The following is a 23,308-nucleotide window of genomic DNA, read 5'->3' as shown; positions in this document are numbered from 1 at the left end:
AGAAGTGGGGAGGAGCAGAGAAAAGGGGAGACAGAATCCTAAGCAGGCTCCATGCTGTCAGCACAGAGCCTGATGCGGGCCCAAATCCATGAGCTGTGAGATCATGACCTGATCCAAGATAAAGAGTCAGAGGCCCAACCAACTGTGCCACCCAGGTGCCCCTGTTCAAAATATTTCAATAAATACAATGGAAAAATAGGAAATCAAAATACATGGAAAGAGAAACAAGCTATACTCTGGTGAAGAATATTGGTAAAAGAGCTTATATAATTAGGCTAAAATAAGTTAATTTAGAAAACAAAATTGTAATTAAACATTAAATGAGTCCAAGTTGATGAAAGAAATAGTAAACTAGAATATTGAGCAGAAATATCACAGCCAAGGACATTAAAGACTGGACATTCATGTAAAATACAGTAGTCACTACAGATAAATAAAGATCAGGATAAGAAGAAAAATCATTTAATTGTTGCACTAGAGTATACAATAACAATAGTATAAAATACAAGAATGATTAATAAGTTTCTAATTTAAAAACTAGACAAAGATGTTCAAATCAGAAATGAACTGTAACAAAATAGATAAATAATGAAACGCCAAAGAAAAGGAATATCCATAGGGTATACTAATTGAAAGGGATACATGCCCTCAGATATTACAGCAGCATTATCTACAGTAGCTAAATTCTGGACACTGTCCAAAAGTCTATAGACTGATGAATGGATAAAGAAGATGTGGTGTGTATACACACACACACACAATGGAATATAACTCTGCCATTAAAAATGAATGAAATCTTGTCATTTGCAACAATAGCAATGGAGCTAGAGCATATTATGCTAAATGAAATAAGTCCATGAGAGAAAGGCAAATACCATCGGATTTTACTCATATGTGGAAGTTATGAAATAAGACAAACAAGTAAAGGCGAAAAAAGAGCGGCAAACCAAGAAAGAGACTCTTAACTATAGAAAACACATGGCTACTAGAAGGAAGGTGGATGAGGGGATGGGTTAAATCTGTGATAAGGATTAAGGAATGCACGTGTTGTGATGCATACCAGGTGTTGTATGGGAATGTTGAATCGCTATATTGTACACCTGAAAATAATAGTTCATTGTATTTAATTACCTGGAATTCAAATGAAAACCTTAAAAAAGAAAAGGAAAAAAAAATAAAAGCATTTAGAGAAAGAGAAACACATTTGAAAGTAGTGAAAGGTAAAATAGAGAAAACATACAAATGTGGGAGCAAAAATCTTTGTAGCCTTAAAAGAAGCCAGAACATAAGAGAAATAAATGTAAATCGTGCAGAGAGAAAATGTCATTTCATCTAAAATTGTATACATAACTAAATATCTTGAAATTAAAATTGAAATTAATATAAAAATATTATGCTATCTATAAGGAATACCAACATTGTACTAAAGTACAATAGTGCTGTATTAGAGTATAACTTCCTTGTATAGAGAGAAAATTTTCCTTAAGGGAGATGAGAAATAAAATGCAAAATGAATGACCTTGTAAACGTGGGACTACCAAATCTTCCTGAATACTAAACTACTGACACTGGAATGTCCTTGGCATCATAAGTTTCAAATACATTTAGATAAATTAGGATATGATGTTAAATTATACTTAAATTAAAATTGAATTTTAAATGTTACATAAATACTCTGCTGTTTGAATAAAAGCAAAATAATCAGTTTTGGAGGCAACTATTTCATGAATATGTAGTTATACATTGGTTGAAATTTTTCCACACTTTTGAAGCACATTTTTATCCTTTTACCAGGACAAATTACCACCAATGCATTGACAGTGGCATACACATTGGACACAATCTTCTCAAAATCCAGGATGACTGGATAATATCCCCGTAACAAACATGAAGAGAATGAGATGATGACGTCCACCCAGTATATGACCACAGAGAAACTCACCAACAGGACAGTCTGGGTGGCTCTTCTCTCTGTGGAGACTCTTGAGGAGGGGCTGGTACTGTGAAGATGCTGGTACTGCCTCTGATGAATGGGCAAGAGAATCGCCATGTATTCACTTGACAACAGCATGACTCCTATAAAGAAAACATCCCTGGGTAATGTCAAAATGAGGAGTCCCCTGTTGATAGAGCTTATGGAGGAAAGTGAGCCATATTTACTGACATGCAGTAGATATCTCTGGGTCACAGTAGAAGAAGCAGCAGTATAGAAGATGCAGTTACTATCAAGAGACAAACAGAACTCCTAGGATGATAAAAAAAAATGGAAGATGTACTGTATGTACTTATGTTTAAACCCTGCCAACCAGGAGGTGCTGGGGCTGCTGCTGATGTCCTGGAGGATGCTGTAGTGCTCATGTTGAGACCGCACAATACATGCCTGTGCTCACTTCGGCAGCACATATACCACACAATACAGGCCACAAAACTCAATCTCACAGCTTACATCATGCTCAGTGGTGGAAAAACTAAAGCGTTTCCTTATATAATTTAAATAAGGAAAACAATGTCCATTCTCATGCCTCCTATTCAGTATTATATTGTAATTGCTAGCCAAAGTAATTGGATTAAAAAAAATAAGGGCATCCAAGTCTGAAAGGAAACAGTAAATATATATTTGTTTGCAGATGGCTTAATTCTAAATATATGTACATAAAACAACCACAGTTAGAACAAAAACAAATTTAGTAAAGTTCTAGACTAAGATCAACACATAAAAAGTCTTTATACTACCTAAGAACCCTAAAACAAAAAGATTAGTAAAACTAGACAGGACAAAGCAGGTAAATTTGTGAGTTGTGTGGGGTAGTGTTCCCCATCAAGGGGAGAATTAGGCAAAGGCCAGGAATGGAAACCATATGGACTGAATAATGACCTAATGCACCGGAGGATACGGGTCAACAGGGGAGAGTTGTAGGATGCAGTAGGAGAGGCAAATGGGAGTCCCACCAGGTAGGACCTTATAAACATGGTATAAGGTATTTGAACTGCACTACAAAGATAACGGTGCCTCTGGAAACAGGTCCTCTGGGAGCTGTGAATTCATGCCCTCTCCCATATGTCCAGGAATTGGTTATCTCCATAGGGATTCAATGCATGGTTCACCCAACAATGGAGAAGGAGCACACTGTGTCCTGGGAAATACACTGTCCTGTTCACTGGGACAGTGCTTTGTGGCACAGGCACTTAATACAGTTTAAAGAAAGAACCTGGATGGATAGCTGTTCAACTACAACTCTATACTGCATAGTACTAAATTGGCTTTGTTTCTTTAAATGTGGCTTGTCCTAAAGAACAATGCATCTGTTAGGGCAAAATACCTACTCTGCATGGACTAGATTGAGGAGTTTAGTCCCTGTGCCCTCGGAGGTCACATTCTGGGGGTGGGGGAACTATAGATAGAAGAAGCAATCACATTTACTGTAGCATCCTGATACCACCAGTGTGTGTGCACAGGAGAGGGGCAGGGTGGTCTGGGATATAGGCTAGATTGGGGGGGGGGGGGGCGGCGCTCTCTGTGAGGATCCTAACGGAGGTCGCCAGGGGATGAAGAAGATGGAGGCAACAGAGAGCACATGCTCTCAGGTCATGCACTCATACAAAGAAGAGCATATGAGCAGATGGAAAGAAGTTCTTGTTTTAGTTTCCTTGATGTCTTCTCATTTTTATTTTTTCCTTCCTTCTGCTTAGCTTGGGTTTATTTTGTTTTTCCTTTTTCTAGTTTGTTGTAGTACAACTTTAGCTCATTGACATAGACACTTACAAAACAATCCTACCAATAACTACAAAATTTATATTGTTTTCTAGTGCCTGCAGAACATATAGGAAGTTAGGCTGTATCTTGGGTCATAAAACAAACCTCAACAAATTTGAAAGAATTAAAATCATACAGACTATATTGTTCAACCACAATAAAATCATACTAAGGAATGAAAGAAAAAATATAAGAAAATCCCTAAACAATTAAAAGATAAAATAAAACTCTATATAATTCATTGGTGGAAGAAGAAGTCTCCATTGAAAGTAAAACAATTAAATTATAATAATATATGGCATACTAAAATTTGTGGAGCACAGTTAAAGTTGCCCTGAGAGAGTGTTAATGCAAGGATTAAGTGCTTACATTGAGGAAGAAAAGCCTCAAAGCAATAATCAAAATTCACATCGTGAGAAACATAAAACAGAAGGGCAAAATTAGCCCAAAATAAGTAAAAAATAATATGAATAATAAAAATTAGAGCAGAAATTAATGAAATTGGTTGAAAAAAAGAGGGAACTCAGTGAAAGAGTGATCCGTAAAGTTAACCAAACTCTGGCAAACGGATGAAAAAAGAAAACACAAATTCTCAGGATCAGGAATGAACTAGCGGTATGAATTCAGACTCTGCACATACCAAAAGATTAATAAGGAAATACTGTACCTACACAAATAGGACATCTGAGAAGAAAGGACCAAGATTGCAAAAAGCACATACTACTCCATGCCCTCCGTTGAAATAGGTATTTGGGATACTCCTATAACTATGAAATAAATCAGATTTGTAATTTTAATACTCTAAAAATGTTACTCCAGATGTAGATTATTTAAATGGAGAATTCTTCCAAGCATTTTAACAAAACTGACCTCTGTTTTGCATATTTTCCAGCAAATAGAAAGAAAACAAGGAAGTACACTTCTTTTTTTTTTATGAAGCTGGCATTACCTTGAATCTAAACATGAAAAAGAATATCAATAAAAAAATACAGGCTAACATCTTTCATGAATACACCTCCCAAATTCCACACAAAATATTATCAAATAGAATTCATTCCTACAGAAAAAGATCCATACACCATGCCCACATGGAGATTATTTCAGAAATGTGAGACAATTACAATACTTAAAAATCAATTAAAAAAATAATCCATCCTATCCCCAGGCTACTAAAGAATAACCACATGATCACGTCAGGTGATGCAGAAAAGCAATTCACAAAATTCAATACACATTCACAAAAAAAAACCTCAGAAAACAGAAAAATAGAAGGAATTCCTCAACTTCATGAAATATCTCTATAAAAAAGCTCTACCCACATTATACACAATAGTGAAAAACTGATGTTTTCTTCCTAAAGATCAGAAACAAGTCAAGGTCATGTTCTCCCACCATTCTTATTCAATGCGGTGCTAAAATTCTAGATTAGCAATAAAGCAAAGAAAGGTGTGAAGGAGGTATGTAGACTGGAAAGAGAAAAATAAAATTGTCCATACATTAGTATAGCATGTTTGCATATGTAGGAAATTCCAGCAATTATCTATCTAGAAAGTTCTAGTGAACCACAACAAAACAGAAACTGCTTTAGATCTAACATGTGAATTCAGGAAGCTGTCAGGATACAGGACAAACATAGAAGAATACCTTTATTTCTATTCACTAGCAATGAAAACATTGCAGATGAAATTTTATTTTATTTTATTTTTGAATTTGTTTTTTTTTATATATATGAAATTTATTGACAAATTGGTTTCCATACAACACCCAGTGCTCATCCCAAAAGGTGCCCTCCTCAATACCCATCACCCACCTTCCCCTCCCTCCCACCCCCCATCAACCCTCAGTTTGTTCTCAGTTTTTAACAGTCTCTTATGCTTTGGCTCTCTCCCACTCTAACGTCCTTTTTTTTTTTTTTCCTTCCCCTCCCCCATGGGTTCCTGTTAAGTTTCTCAGGATCCACATAAGAGTGAAACCATATGGTATCTGTCTTTCTCTGTATGGCTTATTTCACTTAGCATCACACTCTCCAGTTCCATCCACGTTGCTACAAAAGGCCATATGTCATTTTTTCTCATTGCCACGTAGTATTCCATTGTGTATATAAACCACAATTTCTTTATCCATTCATCAGTTGATGGACATTTAGGCTCTTTCCATAATTTGGCTATTGTTGACAGTGCTGCTATGAACATTGGGGTACAAGTGCCCCTATGCATCAGTACTCCTGTATCCCTTGGGTAAATTCCTAGCAGTGCTATTGCTGGGTCATAGGGTAGGTCTATTTTTAATTTTCTGAGGAACCTCCACACTGCTTTCCAGAGCGGCTGCACCAATTTGCATTCCCACCAACAGTGCAAGAGGGTTCCCGTTTCTCCACATCCTCTCCAGCATCTATAGTCTCCTGATTTCTTCATTTTGGCCACTCTGACTGGCGTGAGGTGATACCTGAGTGTGGTTTTGATTTGTATTTCCAAAGCAGGAAAGAACATCCAATGGAAAAAAGACAGCCTCTTTAACAAATGGTGCTGGGAGAACTGGACAGCAACATGCAGAAGGTTGAAACTAGACCACTTTCTCACACCATTTACAAAAATAAACCCAAAATGGATAAAGGACCTAAATGTGAGACAGGAAACCATCAAAACCTTAGAGGAGAAAGCAGGAAAAGACCTCTCTGACCTCAGCCGTAGCAATCTCTTACTCGACACATCCCCAAAGGCAAGGGAATTAAAAGCAAAAGTGAATTACTGGGACCTTATGAAGATAAAAAGCTTCTGCACAGCAAAGGAAACAACCAACAAAACTAAAAGGCAACCAGCAGAATGGGAAAAGATATTTGCAAATGACATATCGGACAAAGGGCTAGTATCTAAAATCTATAAAGAGCTCACCAAACTCCACACCCGAAAAACAAATAACCCAGTGAAGAAATGGGCAGAAAACATGAATAGACACTTCTCTAAAGAAGACATCCAGATGGCCAACAGGCACATGAAAAGATGTTCAGCGTCGCTCCTTAGCAGATGAAATTTTAATACACAATTTGTCATCATTACAACACTAAGATCAAAGACTAAAAACCATGCACAAGACTTGTATGCTGAAATCTATACAGCACTGATGAAAGAAATCAAACATCTAAATAAATGAGAGACATATCATGCTCACAGGTAAGAAGATACAACATAGTAAAAATGTCATCTCTCCATATTGATAGATAGGTTTCACACATTTCCTGTGGAAAGCCAAGTAATATTTATTTTATAGACACAGCTTCATTTTCTAGAAATGAAAAATGAAATGGAATGGAATGGAAATGAAAAGGAATTAGGAGAGGTCAAACAGCTTTGAAAAGGAATAAAATTGGAGAAATTAATATGCTCCATCTGAAGATGTGGTGTTGGTGGAGACAAAGACACAGATTCAATAGGGAAGAGGGGACAAAGAAATAGAACTATGACAATATGAATCACTGATTTTTGGCAAAGGTAAATAATGCACTTTGTGAGGAGAGTCTTGTCAGCAACAGGTGTTAAAGCCGTTAGACATGCATTGGCAAAGAAACAAAAACAAAAGAAACAAAAATACCTTGATCTAAACTTCACTTCTTATACAAATGTGAACTCAAATTATCACAGCATAGATTCAAAACAAAACATAAAGCTATAAAACTTTTACAGTGGAGGCACAGGAGAAGATCTTTAAGACCTAGGGATTGGTGTGTTCTTAACCCAAGCACTAAAAATGAAAACACTTGATAAACAGAACTTTACCAAAATTGAAAACATTTATTCTAGTAAGAGCATTTGCTCCTACAAGGAGCATGAAAAGACAAGCTATAGACTAGGTAAAAATATTTGCAAACCACATATCTGATAAAACAAACTAACAAACAAAAAAACTTCTCACTAGAATATTTAAGGAACATTCAACACTCAAAAGGAAAAAAAAAAACTACTCAAAGAGAAAATGGGCAAAACAAATGAACAGACATTACATCAAAGAGAACATGTAGGTGGCAAATAAGCACATGAAAAAAACAAAAAAAAAAGCAACATCACAGCCATGAGGGAAATGTAAATGAAAATGCCACCTGTTAGAAGAGCTGGAAAAAAAAAAAACCAGTACGAACATGAAATGTTGGAAAGAAGCAGCTCTCTCAAACATCATTGGTGGGAATATAAATGAAATGGCACAGCCACTCTGGTAAGAGAGTTTGATACGTTCAATACAAGCTATTTTTAAACTTTAAAACACAGTAATCAGTCTCCTGGACTGATTGAGATACCATAAAACACTGTGCACAGATGTTCACTGAAGGTTTATTTGTAATAGCCAAAAGAGTAGAAAACAAAATATCCCTCAAAAGGTGACTGGATGAACAAACTGTGACATATCCACACAAGGGAATCCTACTCAGTGATAAAGAGGCCATAAAGCTGAAGCTGTGATACACAAAACTTGGATGGATCTGTAGGGTATTACCCTGAGTGGAAACAAACAAACAACATCACAGGTCATGGCTGTAGGATTCTCTTCATGAAACAAAAAAGACAAAACTCCCCAAATGTAAAATAAATGGTTAATTGTCATGGCCAGCGATGTTGGGGGGGAGGGGTGAGTAGCATGAGGGGGATCTTTTGGATGATGGAGCTGTTCCACACATGGATTGTGCTGTTGGATATGTGAATGTACATGACAAACTGACAGAGACAGACATGCCCATTGTGCCACTGTCAGTTTCCTGATGTTAATATTGTCCTGCAGTGATGTAAGATGTTACACTGGGGCAAAATGAATAGATGCTGCCTTTGTGAAATGACCTTTCTGTACTACTTGCAGCTTCCTGTTAATCTATAAATCTACCTACCTACATACCTACCTATATTAATGATCTACCTGTCATCACTTCTCAGAATAGTTGCCTAAATCTAGCAGTCCCACCCTGGCTCCCTGGAGCTCCAAGCCTCCCCAGAACCATAACCTGTGGGTGTCAAGCAGCAGGGAAAGAGATAAAAGGGGTCTGGTGCTGGGCTGTGACTGGGCAGGTGCTGAGCTGTGACAGACTTTAACCAGTTGTGTAACAGAAGCAGAACCCAGACTACTCCTCTAGAGCTGATGCTTTTCCTTTGAGATGGATGGGCCAGAGCCAAGACCTGGCTCACAGTGGACTGTCCCAATTTTTATCTTTCCTTAGGAGACCACCTCTCATTTGCCCTTTTTATCCTCTCCTGAACCCTGACATCTCCTGTGTCTCCTTTTCACTTGACCACACCCCCACTCCAGGTTGTCTGCATTTTACACATAAAGGAATGGAGACTCAAGGAGTGAGGAGTTCTGAGCTCTCAGCCCATCCAGGAGCCTGATGTTTCTGGAAAACCAGGGTGTGCTGAACAGGGTCTGAGCTGCTATAACCAGGAGTTTCCAAAGGATGGGATCACAAAAGCGACCCACATCCCCCTTACATCTAAGTGACTTGGACTCCACTTGCCTCCCCACAGGCTCCTAAAAGCAGGAGCCCTCATGTCATGTCAGATACCACCCATCTTAGAGAAACAAACTTCCTACTTCCCATGTCCCCCTGAAATTCATGTTCCACCTCCAGAGTTATCTTTCTCATGGTTTCCATCAGTTTATGCCCAGGTGCTAGGAGCACCCTGTCCTGAGCACAACTCAGTAGCCATGGGACTAGACTCTTCCCCTGCACCTCAGCTGGAGTCACAGATAGGCCCCAGCCTACTGTGATCTGCACCTCACCTAAGCTTCAAATCCACATTCCTGGAGCTAAGAGGGACCATTTTCCAGGAAGAGCTGAGCCTGGAACCTTATAATTGAATTCCCTTCTAGTCCCAAGTGCCCAATTCATCATGGACTCTCAACTCTGTTCTTTTTATTTTTTTATCTTTTAAATATTTATTTATTTTTGAGACAGAGAGAGACAGATTGTGAGTGGGGGAGGGACAGAAAGAGGGAGGGAGACACAGAATCCCAAACAGGCTCCAAGATGTGTCCAAAACAGGTTCCACAGAGCCTGATGTGGTGCTTAAACCCACAAACCATGAAATCATGACCTGAGCTGAAGTCCAATGTCTGACTGACTGAGTCATCCAGCTGCCCCAACTCTGTTCTTGAGAGTAGCCACTTTCCTTCATGCCCATGCACACCCTACAGTCTCCAAGGCACACCTGTTCCCACCTCTCTCACTCTCTGCCTTACTCTGCCTCCCAAACCCTTAAAGACCCAATTTGAATCCCACATGTCTCTCCCAATAACTGAATTGCTTCCTTGGTCAGAACAAAGCCCACCATCATAGCTCCTCGCACCTCTTTCTTTGCCTACCACACTGATACCACACACTCTCAAACAGAGACAGGGAATGGTACAATGCCTCTGGCCTCCCTCCATCCTGGTTCTCTGCTCTTGTCACATTTGCTCTCATACTGCTTTTTACTTTCTATCAGAATGTGCTGACCTCAGCAGCTGTCCTTGAGTTCTATAAATCAATGTTTGAGAAAGTGTTGATGCATACAGGCAGGTTGTACTCAGTGTCAGCTCTCTATAGTTCAATGACACATTCTCAGAGCTGTGGAGACCCCTATCCACCACCGTGACAATATGATGAGTCATAAGATGCAATATTGCCTGCAACCTGGGATGTGCATTACAATAACCCACGGATTGTTTCTCTTAATTATTCTGAAATGATCACCTTAAATTATTTATTTAAAATTCATGTAAATTGTAAACTCATGCAATGCCCCCACTTCTGGAGATGATCACACTTTTCTCAGCCACCCTTTTATGCCATCTTTGGTGGGTGGGAGTACGTTACCCCTTGGACAATATTGCCTAGGAAGCAAAATCTTCCAGGAAGTCCTTTGTGTGCACAATGAATCTCTGCACTTCATGGAGCTGAGTCTTCCTGTCACCCCACTACTACACCTGTTCTAAGGTCTGTACCTCTCCCTCCAGGTGGAAGCACCTCCCTTTAATCTGGAGGACCTCAGACAGTGACCCCTCTGTGCTAAGGGCCTGGGTCGCCTCTACAAATTCCTCCCAACCCCCTCTTCTCCTGTCGTGAAGTTTAATACAAAGTCTTCAGATAACTGGTTTGTCTCATCTTTTAGGGCCTGGTATTGTTTTCTTCTGAGTAGAACTCCCTGAAAGAGGAAAAATTCAGGTGACAGGCCAAAAGGACTTAAGGCTGAAGTCAATCCTGGGTGATAAGGACTCAATTGTCCTGTGCTCTACTGGCATGCAGAAATTTTGGTGGAAACTCTCCTGGTCAGCACACTGTCCAGGGGACTCATTGGCCCAGTGCCAATCTAGAACAGAAGGCCTGGTCTCACAATGCTCTTAGTGGGCCTGTTGTCCTGGGAAATCAATTGCTTACTTGTCTGCTGAGTTGGAGGGCTCCTAATCAAAGAGCTACCAGTTCAGGCTGGTTTCCCAGTGAGTTTTCTGTCCAATGCTAAGCTGAGATGGAGGGCTTATAGTTTGAATGCTCATAGTGGGCAATGGGTTTGCCATCAACAGGGGAAGACAACCCAGGCAAACAACAGGAGGAATAGCAGGAACAGTTGTAGCTGAAGTGTCATCACTCTCCTCAGTGCCACCTGGGTCTTGACTGGCTTTTATAACAGCACTGGTGTGTCACAATGCCTTTTAGTGATGTCACAACCATGCCTGGAAAATCACCAGGGCTCCCTCAGGTTGGCCTTGTTCAGCTGGCCAATCACTGAAGGCTTTCTCATTGGCCTTCCTGACATCATCACCTGGACACTACGTTTTAAAGGAATGTTAACTTTCCTTCATGATGAAAAATTAATATGTGAGATCTATTTTTACTAAAGTCATGGTGAGGCCAAAAGAGTCAAACAATACAAACCCAAATGTGTCACTCAGAGTCATCTTTAAATACAACACAGCAAAATAAATCAATACATGGATCATGAGACCCCATGAAAGGTCACATGTCAGTATTAAATCTAACAACATGACTTTAGAACAAATGCTAATCTCAACTCATCCATCAAAGCCTAAAAATAAGTCGAGAAAATGGTACATACTATGCATTGTATATCTTACCATAATAAAAACATTAAACCTAGAGAAGATGAAGCTGAGACAGAAATTATCAACTAATTGCCAAAATGACATTCAGCACTCATAAGAAGGGTATAAAAAAATCCAGATTTTCAACACTGTCACAGTCTCATGTCCACCCTCTAATAAAAAATTACTTGACATCCAAATAAGCAGGGTAATGGGACTCGTGACAATGAGAATAAGCAGTCCACAGACGAAGACCCCAAATGGCAGGTGAAAATGTGAAAAGAGCCATTAAATATGCTCAGGAATTAAAGGAAAATACACATGTGATGCGGGGACAAAGGGAAATCATAAAGAATAATAAAATAGAATTTACAGAGCTGAAACTAGGATATGTGAAATGAAAAATTATACCAAATGGGCTTTAAGAATGAAGGGATGAGTGGCACCTTGGTGGCTGAGTCAATTAAGCATCTGACTTCGGTGCAGGTTATGATCTCATGGTTTGTTGGTTCAAGCACCACGTCTTGTTCTGTGCTGACAGCTCAGAGACAGGACCTTGCTTCAGACTCTGTGTTTCCCTTTCTGTCCCTCCACTACTCATGTTCTGTTTCTTTCTCAAAAATAAATAAACATAAACAAAATCAAACAAGAAAGAATGATGGGTTGATGCAGACAAATAAAGTGTGAGAACTTGAAGATACAGCAATAGGAACTATGCAAATGGAAGCCCAGAGACACTAAGAGATAGGAGATAAATGTAAAGAGCATCAGTGACTCGTGGGACAACACAAGAATGGGTGAGACCCAACAGTAATTGCCTTAAATCTCCAAACTGGATAAAACCATAAACCCATCCATGCAAAAGTTTCTGTGAACCCCAAGCAGAAAAACACAAACACAAAATCAGACAGTGACCTATAATAATGAAGTTGTGGAAATGAGTGAGAAAGAAAAATCTGAAAACATTCAGAAAGCACACGATACATATGGCTAAAGGCTAAATGGGCTGCCAACTCTTTTTTAGAAGAAATTATAAACCAATAATGTTAAATGACATCTTCAAATCATGAAAGAAGGAAAATGCCAATGACAATCTCAAATTCCACATCTAGAAAAATTTCCTTAAGTAAATGAAGACAAATAAATCCATTTCAGGCATATCAACACTGCAAGTGGCATAGAATAGACACACACTACAAGAAATGTCGATGAGAGTTCTTCAGGCCAACAGACAATGGTAACAGATGGGCACTGGTATGTAGGAAGTAATGAAGAGGGTACAAATAGTAACTGGAAAAATATCAGACTTTCATCATCTCATTTAAAATTTTCCTCTAAAAGATACTGTAAGGTTTAAGGAAATGTAAAAGCAACATACTGCTTAGTCTATAGCAAGTGTCAAGTAAAACAGAAGACATGAATGTCACAAAGGTCAGAAAGGGGAAATGGAAGTTTATTATTGTGTTCGGTTGTATATTGTTCATCTAGTGAAGTAACATATATATGCGAGGAAATATTATTTGATGGCAGAGGTGACAGATTAAAGAATCAAGTTATAAATCCTTGAGCACATACACCCCAAGTTTATAGCAGTTATATGAATAAAATCTAAACTATGGAAAGAACCCAAATGTCCAAGAGCTGATGAATGGATAAAAAAGGTGTAGTGTATATAGGCAATGGGATATTACTCAGACATAAAAAAAGAATGACATCTTGCCATTTGCAATGACATGGATGGAGTGTCAGTCAGAGAAAGACAGATATCGTATTTCACTCATATGTGGAATTTAAGAAACACAACAGATGAACACAGGGTACGGGAATGAAAAATAAGATAAAAACAGAGAGGGAGCAAACCATAAGAGATATTAAACACACAGAAGAAACTAATGGTTGCTGGAGGAGGGGTGGATATGGGAATGGGTTAAATGGGTAATGGGCATTAAGAAGTGCAATTTATGGATTGAGCGCTACGTGTCATATGTAAGAGATGAATCACTAGGCTCTACTCCTGAAACTAAGAATACAATTTATGTCAACTAACTTTAAATTGAAAAAAGAAGGAGAAGAAAAATGAGGAGGAGGAGGAGAAGGAGGAGAAGAAGGAGAAGGAGAAGGAGAAGGAGAAGGAGAAGGAGAAGACAAGGAAAACAAAAAGGAAGTATGCTTAGGATGGAGCCATTGCCTCAATAGTCAGGATACCTAAGTGCTGGTCCTCATTTGCACAAACCAAGGGTTTGTCTTTGGGCAAGTAATTTCTCTGCTGATAATCAGTTGGTCTATCCATAAAAGGAGGGGATGAACTCCAAATTTTCCTCCCACAATAACAGTACATGATCACAACAAAGTCATTCCACCACAAGACATTTACCAAGCAAGTAGAAGGAAAAGACCAGAGACCTCAAAGGGAAGTATACTCATAGAAATTAAAAGCTGGCAAGCAGCTGCCATGACCCACTGGAGGGAGTATAATAGAGGCTCACACAGATCACAAGGAGGGAGATAAGAAATGAGAATGAGGCCATGGAGCTCAGTCTTGAGAGAAGACAGGGTGGGTGATTAACCACCAGCAGAGGGAGCCTACAGTAACTCCTCTCTCTTCCCTTTCCCCTGGCTTTGTGCAAATGCCCTTTTGAGTTTCCTTTTCTCTGTGAAGGTGTTTTTGACAGACACACCCATGTGTTTTCTCAGAGTGCCCTGGATTTTCTTCTGCTAGAGCACTGATCCCACAGCACAGCTATCTGTTTCTTCCACTGCACAGTCAGGAGTTCCTTGAAGACAGGGATGAAAGACAGGGTCTGACACAAAACTGCCTCCTTCCCTGATTTGTGAACACTCCTCAAGTACTTGCTATCTGCTACTACTGTATTAGCAAAGAGACACATGAGGGGCAGGGGGAACACAGGTGGTCTCTGCTTCATGGAACCTGGTTTACTGGTACATGTTAAAAAGGGCACCAGGGACAAGTCCACAGAGGAGGCGATGCATGTGTTGGGGGAGGGTAATTGGAAGACCAAAGGAAAAAAAATGCCTCATTGGTCAGAGGAGGGATTGGTTCTGGAGTAAAGAGCGGAATACACAGAGCTAGGGAGTCCATGGTCAAAATTTGGTCTTATCTCAAGAAAACTAAAAGGTTTTATGTTTTACAGCCCTAGTGGTCAGCTTTGGTCAAGACATCTACAGGGCTAGTCTTCCAGCAAATATTCATGACAGAGCCACCTCTGTCATGCTGCTAGATGCTGCTTACTTTCAATAGCCAAATTATAGAAAGAGCCTAAATGTCCATCAACTGATGAATGGATAAAGAAGATGTGGTTTATATATACAATGAAATATTACTTGGCAATGAGAGAGAATGAAATCTTGTCATTTGCAGAAACATGGATGGAACTGGAGGGTATTATGCTAAGTGAAATAAGTCAGACTGAGAAATACAGATACCATATGTTTTCACTCATATGTGGATCTTGAGAAACTTAACAGAAGACCATGGGGGAAGGGTAGGGGGAAAATGTTACATAGAGGGGAGGGAGGCAAGCCTTAAGAGACTCTTAAGGACTGAGAACAAACTGAAGGTCGATGGGGGGTGGGGGAGAGGGGAAAGTGGGTGATGGGCATGGAGGAAGGCATTTGTTGAGATGAGCACTTGGGTGTTGTATGGAAACCAATTTGAAAATAAATTGTATTTTAAAAAATAATAAAAAATTAAAATTTACAAAAAGCTAAATTCTGCTCTACATCTTTCCCACCCCTTTTCTTTATGGTGTAGCACACCACAAATATGTCCCATCCTCTTCCCAGACAGAATAGATTCATCTGTGCTATAAATCAGTTATCTTAAACCTTTGAATGTACATTCCAACAGGAAAATCTTTTTGCCCATGCAGCCTGAAACACACATCCATTTTCAAACTATATTCATGCTCAACTGTGTTTTTATACACAGCGTCAAACTCACACGACCAGGATTTAAGATATGGGGAAGGTGGCGGCAGTTAAAGTTTCTTTACCCACACACAGGAATGTCTCTTTTTCTCTGAGTCTGACTCCCATTTGTGAGCTGCACGTGGGCATCACCAGGAGACAACCTGCCCCTGTGCCACTTACTAAAATCCCCTATCTGCTCATAACATAACTACTACCAAAATACAAAAGCAACTCCAATTACAAAGAGATATTACACAAAACAGCATGGTACTGGCATAAAAATAAGAACATAGATCAATGGAAAAGAATGGAGAGAATAGAAATGAAACCACATACATATAACTAATGAATTTACAATGAAGGAGCCAAAAACACACAATGGGGAAAGGACAATCTGTTCAATAAATGGTGCTGGGAGAACAGACAGCCACATGCAAAGCAAACAAACAAAAAAAAGGAGCCTGGGCCCCTGCCGTCAACCACACCCAAAAGTCACTTCAATATGTGTTAAGGAGTGAAACATAAGACCTGAAACTATAAAACTGCCAGAAGAAAACATAGGTGGGAATCATCTTGACATTAGTCTTTGAGATGATTTGGGGGGGGGGGGGGGGAGGTTGACACCACAAGTAAAGGATAAATATAAAATAAACCAGTGGGACTACATCAAACTAAAAAGTTCAGCACATCAAAAGAAACAATCAATGAAAATTAAAAGACAACCTTTTGAATGGGAGAAAATATTTTCAAATCATAATGTGAAAAGAGACTTGTGTGTATACTGGATAGGACACAATAGCCAAACAATGAAGCTGTGGAAGGTGCTGAAATTACTAACCAGCATGGAAATGACAAGCAACATCACAAAGGCTATCACCTCACACCTGTCACAACAGATCTTACTAAAAAAGACAAGAAATAACAAAGTTTGGCAGGACTGTGGATAAAAGGAATCCTGTGCACCATTGGTGTGAAAGTAACTTGGTACAGACCCTCTGGAAAACAGCATGGAGGGTCCTCAAAAACATTAAAAATGGAACTACCATAAAATCCAGCAATTCGCTTCTGGGCATTCATCTGAAGGAAACAAAAACACTAATCCTAAGAGATATACCCACCCTCACATTCACTGCAGCAGTATTTACAATAGCCAACATCTGGAAACAGCCTATGTGACCATAGATGGATGAATGGGTACAGGAGACATCACACACACACACACACACACACACACACACACACACACATACTGCAGTTACTATTTAGCCATGAAAAGAATGAAATCTGACCACTTTGTCAACATGGATTGACCTTGAAGTCATTATGCTCATGGAAATAAGAGACAAATACACACGATCACTTATATGTGGAATCTCATAAAGAGAAAAAGCTCACAGATACAAAGAAGAGATTAGTAGTTGAAAGAAGTGGGGTCAGGAGGTGGGCAAATTGGCTGAAGGTGGTTAAAAAGCAGCATGGTGACTCTAGCTAGTGATCTTGTCTAATACTTGCTAAAAGTTGATTTTCACTATGAGAGATATTGTGAATATTCATGGTGGTGAATATTAACATGTATTTTGTTGATATTTTTACACTATATATAAAATCATTATTTTGTACACATAAAACTAATGTAATATATCATTTACATCTCAATTAAAAAAACACCATACAAGGTGTAAGAAGATACATTGGAAGAACATGAATATTTAATGATTAAGAGTATATTACCCTTACTGGTGATCCTTATTGGGTACTTTCTTAGGATAGACAATGTGCTCAGTATTTAACTCAGATTATCTCATTTAAACAATAAACAACCCTAAAAAGACCTGCACACTAGCTCATTTTGTAGACAATGACACTCAGGCTTACTGAAATTAAGCAATTTTCCCAAGACAGCAAACAGTAGGGCAAGGATTCAAACCCAGGACCTTCAAATAGCAAAACTAATTCAGAGCACAAGTGATGAACATTCCCTAAAAAGTAACTCACCTGAAGCAGATAACTGCAGGCTCAGGTGACAGGATATCTGAGGAGATGTGGGAGGGAGGGATTCCAGGGGGTGGAACTACAGGAGCTATGCTGCACTCCCACTGTGGGGAGGTTCACAGGTCCAGGACTGTGGGTACCCTGGAAACTCCTGCTTCAAACTCTGCCTTCACTCCCAACCACCGCCACCCACCAGAGGACCACAGGCTGGGGAGGATTCTGATTGGCTTGTCCTCTATGACATCATGTATGCCCAAGGCATACTGCTTGGGATGTTGCCATGATGTCATTTGTGATGCAATCCTCCATTATTCTTCCTAGTGCACACGCCTAGCACACACTAGCATGCGCACACACACACACACACATGTATACACTAGTGTACACAGGGGTGTACATTAGTACACATCTAGGACACACAGTAGACCACAGCATCATGTCTAGCACACTCTACTACTCACTAGGATACAATAGCACACAAATTAGTACTCATATTAGCACAAATACAAGTAAATGGCTAGTAAACACATGAGTACACGCTAGTATAAAACTGCTATGTCAGTACACACAATAGTATGTCCAGTACATACTACTACGCACTAATACACTGTAGCACACAAGCTATGCTCAATGTAGCACAAGTACTAACACACAGCTAGAACACATGCTAGCTAGCACACAGAGTTGTAAACCTATTACACACTATCACACACTAGTATATATGTTAATACTAGTGCACGCTAGTATATACACTGTCATTTACTAGTACACACACTAGTACATACTAGCATATATTAGCACATCTCATATACACTCATACACACTTGTACACATGCTAGTTCCCAAATATTATTTCACACGAGTACAACTATTAGCACACACACAAGCATATGCAAGTACACGTTAGTATAGACAAGAGCACACTCCAGCATTATTTCTACACTCACTGGCACACCTAGTACACATACAAGCAAACACAATAGCAGACACAAGTACACTTGCTATATACACATGAGTGTGCACTAGTGGTAGTTGTACACTCATTGGCACACTTAGTACACATACTATCACACACTCTAGTACATATGCTGGTATACATACAAGTGCACACTGGCACACCTACAACACATTAGCACACACACGTATCACATGTTAGTATACACATTATGACACACTAGGATTAGTTGTACACTTACTGGCACACTGAACATACATACTAGTACACACACAAGCACACACAAATACACATGCTAATATGCACATGAGCGCACCCTAGCACTAGCTGTACACTCACTGGCACACCTAGTACACATACTAGGACATACTGTAGTACATATGCTATTATACACACTAGTACACACTGGTACACCTAGAACACATTAGCACACACAGTGGCAGACATAAGTACACATGCTGGCATATACACTAGTGTAGTGAACACAACTATCAGTACACACAATAAAACTCCTGATACGCATCAAGTGGCATGTCTGACACAAAACTTGTGTGTCTAAATACTGAATTTACTGTTCTCAGTACCAAAAATATATACTGCAAGGGGAGCCTGGGTGGCTCAGTTGGTTAAACATCCGACTCTTGATTTCAGCTCAGGTCATGATCTCACATTTTGTGGGTTGAGCCCCACATCAGGATCTGCACTGACAGTGTGGAGCCTGTTTTGATTCTCTTACTCCTTCTCTCTCTGTCCCTCCCTGACTCTCATCCTCTCTCTCAAATAAATAGTTTGGTTTACAATTAAAAGTAGCTGGCAATTGAAGAATGTCATTTGAGACTTTTCAATTAAATTTAGTCTCCTGCAGGTATAGTATGTATAAGTTCATGTGTGCAAATAATAGTGGGTAGGTACAAAATATCAATTTGTGGCTTCCAGCAAGAAATTGAGTAATTTATTATGATTAACAATAATTTCCAAAAAGACATTTTTGGTTTGTTTTGCTGTTGAATAACATAAACCAAGAAATTAAACAATTTTGTTTTTCAGGTTAAGACCAGTTGTTTGATAGAAACATAATTTTGTGTTATGAAAGAGAGAAATAGAAAACTCTTTTCTAAGGCAGTTTTTTCTGTTAGGAGCCATGATCATAAATGTATAAATACCAACACTCACACACACACAACCTGTGGCAGCTGCTCTGATCATCTAGAAAAGGAGATGTGGGGCAAACAGAAAAAGAAAGACAAACAAGATCACCACAGAGAGAGGACACATGCACACATCTGATGAAGTAGGGCATTAATTTTCTATCCATTTTAACATGTTTATGCTAAAGAGTTTACAGAGGTGTGGTGCATTTGTGGGACACAGCACACCTCAGGGTTCTCCTTGGCAAACCTGCCCTCTTGACTGTATGGAATCAGAGTGTGACCCAGTGAGTGTATGAGAACTACCCTCTCTGTACTTACATTAGCACAGAGTGTGTTTGTGAAGGACAAGTGCCTGGATCACTGCAGTGTAACTCCCGTCCTTCCAGTGTTGCTTATTATTAAACACTGTCAGTCTTAGTGACATAAATTTCAAAGTGTTCCCAACACAGAAAGGGTTAAGGGCATTTCTGTTTTCACCAGGACCCTTACACAAATTAGTATTAATAGTATTCAAAAACAAAGAAAGCTGGATTGAAATCCAAAAAGAGTAAATTTAAAACACCTTGATTTCAGTGTATTTTTTGGAAACAAGACTATTATTATAACATGCTTATTCAATATATTTAGCTTACACTTGTGAAAACAAACAAACAACAAGACAGCAAACACGGTTTTCCTGGGCTAGGTTTAAATGAGGGAAGGGAAGTATCAATATAACAGGTGACCCTGGTGGAAAACCTCATCATGGATTACTTAAATGTCTATCTATGGGTGCCTAACATTTACAACAACATAGGATTATATGCAAAGAAGATGAAATCTCTCTTAAATGATACTTTTTGGTAATTGTATGGGGTACAGGCACTGAAACACTTATAACAAAATTTTTGAAATGGCTTTAAATCACTTCTATTTCAATGGATGCAGATTGAAATGAAATAGCCACACTGTTGAGTATCTTGACATTGACAAATGGTCCACTGTGAACAACTGGTGGGTACTAGGCATATTATATTTATAATTCAATTGAATCAGACAAGCTCTAAGTAGCAAAGTTGAGAACCCACTGCTGGCATGAAAGATACAGAAGAACACCTTTCTGAAAGTCATCAAAACGTAACAGAGTCACAACAATTGTATAATGTGTCTATTGTGGGTAGACATGAAATCTTAACAAAACCTGAGCTACATTAGTGACTGGTTTTATTCAAGTAACATTTCATTTTACAATATGCTAAATGTATGTGCTTTTTTATGGTTTTCTATTTTATATTTCTATGTCATATATGTGTCCCTGTGTTATTTTCATCTTTATATAGTTTATTTTTTCCACTGAGAATTAAATTATACTGTTTTATTAATTGATCAAGAGCAGGATTGGTCATTGATACATATGTTTTTCAAACTCATATAACTGTTTCAAAGCATACACTGAGGAACATTTTCAACTTGTAAGTACAAAATGAATTCTGTTACACACTTCAGTGTCATTGATGAGAAGTTGCTACAACCAATGTCAAAGAGGTTACTGCCTCTGTTCTCTAAGATTTTAATGACTACAGGTCTCATCTTTAGGTCTTTCATTCATTTTGAATTTACTTTTTTGTATGCTGTAACAAAGTGCTCCAGTTTCATTCTTCTGCATGTTGCTTTCCAGTTTTCCCAATACTAGTTGCTGAAGAGATTTTTTTCCCATTGTTCGTTCTTTCTTGATTTGTCCAAGAATAATTGACCATATAACTGTGGGTTTATCTCTGAGTTTTCTTTCCATTCCACTGATCTATATGTCTGTTTCTATGATGTCATCATATTGTATTGTTTATGACACTTTTGTAATGTAACTTGAAGTCCAGAATTGTGATGCCTCCAGTTTTTCGTTTTTAAGATTGCATTCGATATTCTTGGTCTATTGAGGTTCCATATAAATTTTAGGATTGTTTTCTCTAGTTCTGTGAAAAGTGCTGGTGGTATTTTGATAGATATGGCATGGATTTGTGGATTGCTTGGGGTAGTAGATACATTTTATTAATATTTGTCCTTCCTATCCATGAATATTGAATGGCTTATAATTTATTTGTGTCATCTTCAATTTCTTTCATCCATATTTTGTAGTTTTCAGAGTATATTTTTTTTCTGGAGGAAAGACTGAATTCTCTTTTTATTCTCTCTTTGCAAAACATAACAGAAAAGCATTGTCACGTAAAAAGCAATCAAAGAATAGGCAAGCGAAAAACAGAAAAAATATGGAAACTTGACAGGTAGTTATTTAATAAATCATTATATTTTTCTGAATTTTTTAATGTTTATAGTATTTGGCAACTTTGTTAAATTTGTAATTTGTTATAATTTCTTTGTTATTCTAAGTAAATTCTTATTTCTATCTAAAATTTTATTTGCAACTTTGTATTCTTATTCTTTTCCTTTTTTTTTACTTTGGATAAGTATGATCTTTCATATTCACGTTGATTATTTTTTATATTAAATATAATTTATTGTCAAATTCGTTTCCATACAACATCCAGTGCTCATCCCAACAGGTGCCCTCCTCAATGCCCTTTCACCCCTTTGGTTAGGTTTATTCTTAAGCATCTTATTATTTTTGGTGCAATTGCAAGTGGCATTGTTTTCTTAGTTTTTCTTTCTGCTATTTCATTAGTAATGGATAGAAATGCAACAGATTTCTGAACATTCATTCATTATCCTGAAATTTATTGAATTCATTTATCAGATCTAGTATTTTTTTGGTAGAGTGTTTGGGGTTTTCTCTATAGAGTATCATGTCATCTGCAAATAGTGAAAGTTTTCATTCTTCCTTAACAATTTGGATGCCTTTTCTTTCTTTTGGTTTCCTAATTTCTGTATCTATGACTTCCAGTGAATCATAGGGCAATTGAGTGCCCACACACCAGGCTTACCAGCAGCACTCTTGCCAAACCCCTGCAACCAAGCTTAGCACCGGACAAACATGACACCTGGACAATGGAGCCATTAGGAGCCTTAAGAGCATAAGAAATGCAACCCATGTCTGCACTGGGAAAAAGAATCACGACAGTGGGCTAAGTGGGAGCCCTCAAATGCAACAAAGGACGGGAAAATTGAGTGCCCAGAACACCAGGCCTTCTGGGACACCTGAGACCTCCAACCCAGCTGGGCAATGTGCAAGTGAAGACCCTGGGCACCAGGCTGAGGGACATTCCTCTGAACAGTAGCCCTCCAAACAAGAAGATCAGAAGGCAGCCAAGTCCAAGAATACCAGGCTTGGGAGGAACCTGAAAACCATGAGCCTTCCAACCCAGATGGACACTGGCAAAGGAGACCCCTAGACATGGTGAGTGGGAGTTCTCTAACTTGGAGTTCTCTTTCCCAGAAGAGAATAATGCTATTGGGTCCTCACAACACCAGACCAACTGGAATCCTTCGGCCCATGTCCTTGTACCCAGCTCAGCACTTGAAAAAGGAGTCATCTGTACA

General features: G+C 38.8%; 1 pseudogene; it reads right to left on the bottom strand.

The window, feature by feature from the left end:
* Positions 1 to 1,736: 1,736 nt before the first annotated feature.
* On the bottom strand, positions 1,737 to 22,860 carry LOC124508881 (vomeronasal type-1 receptor 90-like; annotated as a pseudogene).
* Positions 22,861 to 23,308: the final 448 nt, after the last annotated feature.

Source organism: Lynx rufus, unplaced genomic scaffold (genome assembly GCF_022079265.1).
Source record: "Lynx rufus isolate CCGP_SWC_20201006 ecotype Redwood Valley unplaced genomic scaffold, mLynRuf1.p SCAF_1, whole genome shotgun sequence".
NCBI classification, from domain to species: Eukaryota; Metazoa; Chordata; class Mammalia; order Carnivora; family Felidae; genus Lynx; species Lynx rufus.
The sequence above is the reverse complement of the archived record's forward strand: the minus strand, read 5'-3'. Positions and strand labels throughout refer to the sequence as shown.